The sequence below is a fragment of the Silene latifolia genome, unplaced genomic scaffold (assembly GCF_048544455.1).
Source record: "Silene latifolia isolate original U9 population unplaced genomic scaffold, ASM4854445v1 scaffold_182, whole genome shotgun sequence".
NCBI lineage: Eukaryota > Viridiplantae > Streptophyta > Magnoliopsida > Caryophyllales > Caryophyllaceae > Silene > Silene latifolia.
In genome coordinates this window covers 30,435-41,094 of record NW_027413153.1, presented here as the reverse complement: position 1 = coordinate 41,094, position 10,660 = coordinate 30,435, and positions in this window count along the sequence as shown.

Below are 10,660 nucleotides of genomic sequence, written 5' to 3'. Positions count from 1 at the left end.
CCCTAGGGAAGGACAAGTGATTCCCTGTCGTGGACGGGATTTAAATTTGGGGAAAAACGCTCCTAAAACGGGACGGAAAAGGGTTTAGGGTTGGATTAGCGGCACGCCGCGAGCCGCCTAATCCAACCCTAAACCCTTTCCTTAAACAAAGGTTGTTCGTAGTACAACACTGTTACAGAAAAACCAAAACTAAACCCTAGGGAAGGACGGGTGATACCCTGTCGTGGACGGGATTTAAATTTGGGGAAAAACGCTCCTAAAACGGGACGAAAAAGGGTTTAGGGTTGGATTAGGCGGCACCGCTTCGCGGAGCCGCCTAATATAACCCTAAACCCTTTTCCTTAAACAAAGGTTGTTCGTAGTACAACATCATTACAGAAAAACCAAAACTAAACCCTAGGGAAGGACGGGTGATACCACATCGTGGACGGGATTTAAATTTGGGGAAAAACACTCCTAAAACGGGACGAAAAAAGGGTTTAGGGTTGGATTAGGCGGCACGCCGCGGAGCCGCCTAATACAACCCTAAACCCTTTTCCTTAAACAAAGGTTGTTCGTAGTACAACACTTTACGATAAAACCAAAACTAAACCCTAGGGAAGGACGGGTGATACACTGTCGTGGACGGGATTTAAATTTGGGGAAAAACGCTCCTAAAACGGGACGGAAAAGGGTTTAGGGTTGGCTTAGGCGGCACCGCTTCGCGGAGCCGCCTAATCCAACCCTAAACCCTTTTCCTTAAAAAAATCGTGGTGCAAAAAAACCAAAACTAAACCCTAGGGAAGGACGGGTGATACCTGTCGTGGACGGGATTTAAATTTGGGGAAAAACGCTCCTAAAACGGGACGAAAAAGGGTTTAGGGTTGGATTAGGCGGCACCGCTTCGCGGAGCCGCCTAATCCAACCCTAAACCCTTTTCCTTAAAAATCGTGGTGCAATAAAATCAAAACTAAACCCTAGGAAGGACGGGTGATACCCTGTCGTGGACGGGATTTAAATTTGGGGAAAAACGCTCCTAAAGCGGGACGGAAAAGGGTTTAGGGTTGGATTAGGCGGCACTTGCCGGCGAGCCGCCTAATCCAACCCTAAACCCTTTCCTTAAACAAAGGTTGTTCGTAGTAAAACATCACATACAATAAAAACCAAAACTAAACCCTAGGGAAGGACGGGTGATACCCCGTCGTGGACGGGATTTAAATTTGGGGAAAAACGCTCCTAAAACGGGACGAAAAAAAGTTTTAGGGTTGGATTAGGCGGCACGCTCGCGGAGCCGCCTAATCCAACCCTAAACCCTTTTCCTTAAAAAATCGTGGTGCAAAAAACCAAAACTAAACCCTAGGGAAGGACGGGTGATACCTGTCGTGGACGGGATTTAAATTTGGGGAAAAACGCTCCTAAAACAAAGACGTAAAAGGGTTTAGGGTTGGATTAGCGCACGCCGCGGGAGCCGCCTAATCCAACCCTAAACCCTTTTCCTTAAAAAAGGTTGTTCGTAGTACATCACTGTTACAATAAAACCAAAACTAAACCCTAGGGAAGGACGGGTGATACCCTGTCGTGGACGGGATTTAAATTTGGGGAAAACGCTCCTAAAACGGGACGGAAAAGGGTTTAGGGTTGGATTAGGCGGCACCGATTCGCTGAGCCGCCTAATCTAACCCTAAACCCTTTTCCTTAAAAAATCGTGGTGCAAAAAAACAAAAACTAAACCCTAGGGAAGGACGGGTGATACCACATCGTGGACGGGATTTAAATTTGGGGAAAACGCTCCTAAAACGGGACGGAAAAGGGTTTAGGGTTGGATTAGGCGGCACCGCTTCGCAGAGCCGCCTAATCCAACCCTAAACCCTTTTCCTTAAACAAAGGTTGTTCGTAGTACAACACTGTTACAGTAAAACCAAAACTAAACCCTAGGGAACGACGGGTGATACCCTGTCGTGGACGGGATTTAAATTTGGGGAAAAACGCTCCTAAAACGGGACGAAAAAGGGTTTAGGGTTGGATTAGGCGGCACCGCTTCGCGGAGCCGCCTAATCCAACCCTAAACCCTTTTCCTTAAAAAATCGTGGTGCAAAAAAACCAAAACTAAATCCTAGGGAAGGACGGGTGATACCCTGTCGTGGACGGGATTTAAATTTGGGGAAAAACGCTCCTAAAACGGGACGAAAAAGGGTTTAGGGTTGGATTAGGCGGCACCGCTTCGCGGAGCCGCCTAATCCAACCCTAAACCCTTTTCCTTAAAAAATCGTGGTGCGAAAAAACCAAAACTAAACCCTAGGGAAGGACGGGTGATACCCCGTCGTGGACGGGATTTAAATTTGGGGAAAAACGCTCCTAAAACGGGACGAAAAAGGGTTTAGGGTTGGATTAGGCGGCACTGCTTGCGGAGCCGCCTAATCCAACCCTAAACCCTTTTCCTTAAAAAATCGTGGTACAAAAAAACCAAAACTAAATCCTAGGGAAGGACGGGTGATACCCTGTTGTGGACGGGATTTAAATTTGGGGAAAAACTCTCCTAAAACGGGACGGAAAAGGGTTTAGGATTGGATTAGGCGACATTGGCGGAGCCGCCTAATCCAACCCTAAACCCTTTTCCTTAAAAAATCGTGGTGCAAAAAAACCAAAACTAAATCCTTGGGAAGGACGGGTGATACCCTGTCGTGGACGGGATTTAAATTTGGGGAAAAACGCTCCTAAAACGGGACGGAAAAGGGTTTAGGGTTGGATTAGGCTGCACCGCTTCGCGAAGCCGCCTAATCCAACCCTAAACCCTTTTCCTTGATAAATCGTGGTGCAAAAAAACCCAAACTAAACCCTAGGGAAGGACGGGTGATACCCTGTCGTGGACGGGATTTAAATTTGGGGGAAAACGCTCCTAAACCGGGACGGAAAAGGGTTTAGGGTTGGATTAGGCGGCTGATAAGAGTGTCGTCGGGGCTCTCAATCAAACATCATTTATAATACTCAACAAACAACTAGTTAGCGGTAAGTCGAGGTCGATCCATGGGACGGTGTGCTTTGGGTTCTAAGTCTATCTATCTTAATTTATGCTAGTGTCACAATTTGGTTGGGTTTGTAGTTGTGTCTAGACTAGTGCAAATAATATAATAAACAAGCAATAAAAGGAAAGATGTAAACAAACGATTAAAAGTGCTAGGATGTCATGGGGTCATGGGGGATTCATGGTGTTGATCATACAAACATGTTTACAAAGTTGCAAGCAATTAATGTTGTGGAGGAACCGAGTTGGGTTATATCTTACGGTTCTTAGGAAGAGTTAGGTCCCGGAGCCGAATCGATTAGATTGTACAACACCTACAAGTCGACTTACTTTCCTCCTAATCAACTTCTATGCATGGTCTAACAAGACTCGAGTTGGGTTATATCTTACGAGTCAAGTTGAATAGATAAGAGATGGTTGTAAATGCAAGGATTCATAGGCTTAGCATTTCATCAAACACAACATGTGCATAAAGTTGACATCACAACAAGCAAGCAATTTAATCATGTGAACATATTAGATTAAGCATGAATCAATCCCATGTTGGCTTCCCCTAATTACCCACTAATCCTAGCTAAGTAACTACTCACTCATTATCATGGGAAACATGTCATTAATGGTGTCAATCATCACAACAAGTATAAACATGATAATAGAATGAAGAAATGAACAATAAAGATTAAAGAGTAAAGGAATTATACCAACTTAAGATGATCCAAATAATAACGCAAAGAATAATAGAAGAACTTGATGATTGATGGAAGGTTGTCAATCTCCCAATAATAACCCAATAATCTTCAATTACCCAATAATAAACTTGAATAATAAACTTGAACAATAATTAAAGAGAGATTAATGTGTAATTTGTGGAAAGATTAAAGAGTAATCTATTCTAATCTACTCCTAATCTAATCTAAAGAAGGATTTTCTACCTCAAAAGAACATACTTGATTAATTACAAAGATGGGGTATTTATAGTGGAAATTAGGTGGGATGCATTAGGTTAACTAAGGGCTAAACTAGTAATTACACTTTTTAAGTTGAGCAAGGAGACTCCGGGATTCTCCGAGAGAAGGGCTTCTCTTATCGTTGCTAGAAGAATGAAAATGTGCTGTGCTGAAATCCGTGCGGATGGGAGTCGGGACGGACGGATTTGGGCGGTGGAATCCGAGCGGATTCAAGGGAATCCGGGCGGATTCAGGTGGGGCAATCCGAGCGGATTGTAGGGAATCCGGGCGGATTGTCTTCCAGCGGAATTTCTTGTTTTTCCCAGCCACAAGACGGGCGGATTGTAGAGAAGACGGGCGTCTTGGGGGAAGACGGGCGGATTCCTGCGAAGACGGGCGGATTCCTGAACAGCTTCTTTGTTTGACCTCGGATTGTAAAACGGACGTCATTTTCTCATCCGGACTCCTATTGGAGTGATTCAAAAGCCTAGATCGCTTGATTTTTCGACGCCGTTCCATCTAACATATTTTCAGAGCCAAAGGAGCAACTCTTGGTTTGCGTTCCGAGCCATTTTCTTCATGAAGTGCCTTCCCTCTCGTCATTCTTACTTTTAACCCTTTGATTCTTCTATATACACTTTATTCCTAGATCTTGGGTCATCATTCTTGCCTCCTCTCCATACTAGTCCATCTAATATCATCAATAAGCTTCCAAATATGCACGAAAGACGGGAATTTCCGCCTTATTATCTCCTTTTCTACAAAACATATGAAATGCGATAGAAAAGCAAATAGGAAGGTTTTGACGGATAAAATGGCCATGAAATGCTATAATAGTATGCAAAATAGGCTCAATTAGGGGACTAAATGTGCGCTAATTATGGTCACATCAAATATCCCCAAACCGAACCTTTACTCGTCCCGAGTAAAGAGGTGACAAAAACTAGACCTTTATTTAAACTAACCTAATAATATAGCCGATATGAGACAATTAGCGGGTCTCACTCCGCCCCTTCAACTCACAACAAGACAACCATGAGGTAGGATGCCTTCTTGCAAGGCAAGGTGGGTCTTGCCAAAATGGCGACACATCCAAACATTAAGCACATAAAATCAAGTAATGGATGCATCTACAAAAAGAATAGCCACTTTCCTCATCTAAGTGGCGGAAATTATCTACAAGGGAAGCAATTCAAGGGTACACAATCCTTCATAGATGCAATTTGTTCAAACTACTAAGCCTAGAAGGATACCAATAAATCACCTCCAAGTTGTGTCAAGCTAGGGTACCTTTGTCCTCAATCGTTAAATGCTTTTGTCAAGAGTAGACTCCCTATGGTGTTAGAAACACTGGAGGATCGCGGAATTCCCCCTCTTGCCTAGACAAGAAGAAGGGTCGTCCCCTCTCTACCATGCACAAAAATGGATACGATGGAAAAGGGATCGATAGTATTTGAGTTTCTTTTGGGAGTTTGCTTTTGTTTTTGTTTTTCCCCCCAATTTCGTGTGGCATATAACATTTGAGAACACTTTCTTTGCCATTTCTTTTTGATTTTTGGCATTTCAATACTTGACAACTTTTTGCATTTTCTTTTTGAACATTTTCAAAGTCACCCCAATTAGTAACGAGGGTGCCTTATTTTTTAAGCTTTAGGAGTTCTATTTTTGCTCCTCTTTTCTTTTGATGCATTTTTGCAAACTTTCTTTCACTTTTCATTTCATTGAACTCAAATTGATTTCTTTTTGTTTTGTGCCCATTCCCTTTGATGACAAAAATGTATGGTAGAATATGGATGAATGGAAGTATGCATGGTTTCAAGGGTCACCTTGGAATAAACGGTAGCCAAGGAGTTATCACACCACAAGGTACTCTTGACTAGGCCTTAAACCATGGGTCAAAGGATACTAGCATGACACATCCTAGGGTGTTTTACAAGTATTCTAACAAGCAAAGTCTTAAGAAGAAAAAGCATCTACTAGGGCCTATATACACTTGTCAAGCTTCCCAAGTAGACGGTTTCGCAAAATTTTTCTAACATGCAACTACATGCCATGATGCAACTAGCATATAAACATCTTAATGCAAGTGATTCTACCAACTAACATGCCAAATAAACTAAATGCAATCCTAAATTCACATTGTTTTTACCGCATCAATCAAAATAAAGCCACATAGTCTTTAACATAAAGAGGAAAAAGGAGATTGGAAAGATCATACCATGCGGTCTTCAATATCCTCATGTCTCGGATGTGACATAGTCGATCAATGTGAACAAGGATAGAACAAACACAATATATACAAAACAATATATACAAGACTACACTACAAAGGAAATGAACATGTTTGGAATAAAAAGAAAAACATGTAGGAGTAGGAATATAAATTCCCATCCCCCACTTTATTTTGGACATTGTCCTCAATGTACATGTAGGAGTAGGAATAAAAAGAAAAACATGTTTTTGGATTTTTGATTTTTTTTGGAAATTGAAGTACAAATGCAATATGATATGATATGAATGAATGCATGCTCTAACTAAATGCAATTCTATATGACATATATAACAAGTGAATGCAATCTAAACTATACTATATGATGCATGATAAATGCTTAAGTCACTTATGATCAAACCTCCCCAAACCGATTTAAACACTATTTCTAGTGTAGAAATGAATAGGTTTGGCCATTAGTAACTAAGCATGAATTCTAGTCTATATGCAACTATCTACATGAATCATGTGAGATATATTACAATGCAATTATACTATATGAACTAACTAATGTAAATGCAATATGAAATATAATACAAATGCAAGCTTAATGTACATGTATGCAATTGTAAATGTAATGCAAAGTTAAAGGAAAGAATATCTTACAAATGGTGGTTTGAGGGAGGACTCCACCAAACTCATTACTTGTTGCCATGGTTATAGATCTTGTCCATGTTGCTCAATGCTCTCAATAACCGGTCAAATGCTTGGGCACAATCCTCAAATAAGCATAAATACGGTTTGTTCCAATTCAAGATGAAGCTTGGCCAAGGGAGCTTGTCACTTATTCTCTTCTTCACCTTGCCCTTGGCATTTGAGCCTTTGAAACACTTCCAATAAGTAACCCCATGATTCTTGTCAACATTAGGAATGAAGTATGGATCATTTTCGTTTGGAGACTTCGACTCACCACCTTCTCCTTCAATTTCGGTGACGGTGATAGCATTTTGATTTTTCAATCCTTCCAAGGTGGAAGGAGAATTGTCATGGCTTTGATGATCAAGTTCCTTAGATGTTGACATTGTGGATGCCAAATTCCCACAAGTAGCTTCACGTGCAAGTTTCTCTTTGAGCTTTGCCACCAAGTAGCTTTTGTATGATGCCTTGACTTTTTGAAGAAGGTCCACCATATCCTCTCCAACAATCATTGGCTCCATGGTAGGGGCCAAGTAGTCTTCATGGGAAATGGGGAAAAGGAATTCATCTTCTTCATGGAAGCATACCTCAAACTTCTCAAGGATGGGCTCCTCAAGTAAGGCAATTTCACAACTCCATTCCTCTTCTTCATTACAAGACACATATCCCTCATAAGCTTCATCCATAGGCATGTCATCATCGCTATCTCCATAAGAATCATAAATGGGAGCTTCACTCTTCTTCACCAACTCATTCTCCAACACCTCAACATCTACTTCAAATGACACACCCTCATACTCACAAAGGTTAAGAGTATTTGGCTTACTCAACCTCATGTCTTCATCATCAAATACCACACTTTCATACTCACAAGAGCCCAAAGAGGTTGGCTCTTCCCACTTCTCATCAAAGGTAACTCCTTCAAACTCACATTCATGGTCAATGTCCAAGGAGTGGTGGGGAGTGGTTGCTTGGGATTCATTTAATTGGGCAATTTGAATCTCCAACTCCTCACATTGGGCAACAATGCCTTGAAAAACATTGTCCCTCTTTTGGCTCTCCTCTAGCATTTGTTTTATGAAGTTTTGTTGATCTCCCATCATTTGGAGAATCAAATTTTCAATGGGTTCATCTTCTTGTTGTGGGTAGGTGTGAAAGTGGTTGTATTGTGGCATTTGGAATTCATTGTGAAGTGGGTATTGGGTGGATGGTTGTTGTTGGTATTGGATGTGGTGATTTTGGTGGGAAAAGTTGGGGTAGTAGTTAGGATTTTCATTGTACGAATAATAAGGTAGGTTTGTGTTGACTTGCTCCTCAAACTCCCCATACCCATAGTCATACTCAAAAGATCCACCACATACTCCATATGTCAAGTCTTGAGTCATCATCACTAAGACAAGGAAACAACTACAAGCATGGAAACTACACAAAAACGGTAAGAACAATCCTTGAGAAACAAGTTCCTCAAGGTGAAAGCACAATTAAAATAGACAAACAAGTAAGAACTTAATCACATAGCACCGTCCCCGGCAACGGCGCCATTTTGATATGAGTGTCGTCGGGGCTCTCAATCAAACATCATTTATAATACTCAACAAACAACTAGTTAGCGGTAAGTCGAGGTCGATCCATGGGACGGTGTGCTTTGGGTTCTAAGTCTATCTATCTTAATTTATGCTAGTGTCACAATTTGGTTGGGTTTGTAGTTGTGTCTAGACTAGTGCAAATAATATAATAAACAAGCAATAAAAGGAAAGATGTAAACAAACGATTAAAAGTGCTAGGATGTCATGGGGTCATGGGGGATTCATGGTGTTGATCATACAAACATGTTTACAAAGTTGCAAGCAATTAATGTTGTGGAGGAACCGAGTTGGGTTATATCTTACGGTTCTTAGGAAGAGTTAGGTCCCGGAGCCGAATCGATTAGATTGTACAACACCTACAAGTCGACTTACTTTCCTCCTAATCAACTTCTATGCATGGTCTAACAAGACTCGAGTTGGGTTATATCTTACGAGTCAAGTTGAATAGATAAGAGATGGTTGTAAATGCAAGGATTCATAGGCTTAGCATTTCATCAAACACAACATGTGCATAAAGTTGACATCACAACAAGCAAGCAATTTAATCATGTGAACATATTAGATTAAGCATGAATCAATCCCATGTTGGCTTCCCCTAATTACCCACTAATCCTAGCTAAGTAACTACTCACTCATTATCATGGGAAACATGTCATTAATGGTGTCAATCATCACAACAAGTATAAACATGATAATAGAATGAAGAAATGAACAATAAAGATTAAAGAGTAAAGGAATTATACCAACTTAAGATGATCCAAATAATAACGCAAAGAATAATAGAAGAACTTGATGATTGATGGAAGGTTGTCAATCTCCCAATAATAACCAATAATCTTCAATTACCCAATAATAAACTTGAATAATAAACTTGAACAATAATTAAAGAGAGATTAATGTGTAATTTGTGGAAAGATTAAAGAGTAATCTATTCTAATCTACTCCTAATCTAATCTAAAGAAGGATTTTCTACCTCAAAAGAACATACTTGATTAATTACAAAGATGGGGTATTTATAGTGGAAATTAGGTGGGATGCATTAGGTTAACTAAGGGCTAAACTAGTAATTACACTTTTTAAGTTGAGCAAGGAGACTCAGGATTCTCCGAGAGAAGGGCTTCTCTTATCGTTGCTAGAAGAATGAAAATGTCTTTGTCTGAAATCCGTGCGGATGGGAGTCGGGACGGACGGATTTGGGCGGTGGAATCGAGCGGATTCAAGGGAATCGGGCGGATTCAGGTGGGGCAATCCGAGCGGATTGTAGGGAATCCGGGCGGATTGTCTTCCAGCGGAATTTCTTGTTTTTCCCAGCCACAAGACGGGCGGATTGTAGAGAAGACGGGCGTCTTGGGGGAAGACGGGCGGATTCCTGCGAAGACGGGCGGATTCCTGAACAGCTTCTTTGTTTGACCTCGGATTGTAAAACGGACGTCATTTTCTCATCCGGACTCCTATTGGAGTGATTCAAAAGCCTAGATCGCTTGATTTTTCGACGCCGTTCCATCTAACATATTTTCAGAGCCAAAGGAGAAACTCTTGGTTTGCGTTCCGAGCCATTTTCTTCATGAAGTGCCTTCCCTCTCGTCATTCTTACTTTTAACCCTTTGATTCTTCTATATACACTTTATTCCTAGATCTTGGGTCATCATTCTTGCCTCCTCTCCATACTAGTCCATCTAATATCATCAATAAGCTTCCAAATATGCACGAAAGACGGGAATTTCCGCCTTATTATCTCCTTTTCTACAAAACATATGAAATGCGATAGAAAAGCAAATAGGAAGGTTTTGACGGATAAAATGGCCATGAAATGCTATAATAGTATGCAAAATAGGCTCAATTAGGGGACTAAATGTGCGCTAATTATGGTCACATCAGCGGCACCGCTTCGCGGAGCCGCCTAATCCAACCCTAAACCATTTTCCTTAAAAAATCGTGGTGCAAAAAAACCAAAACTAAACCCTAGGGAAGGACGGGTGATACCCTATCGTGGACGGGATTTAAATTTGGGGAAAAACGCTCCTAAAGCGGGATTTAAAAATGGTTTAGGGTTGGATTAAGCGATTACCACCTTAAGAGCCTAATCCAACCCTAAACCCTTTTCCTTAAAAAATCGTGGTGCAAAAAAACCAAAACTAAATCTTAGGGAAGGACGGGTGATACCCTGTTGTGGACGGGATTTAAATTTGGGGAAAAACGCTCCTAAAACGGGACGGAAAAG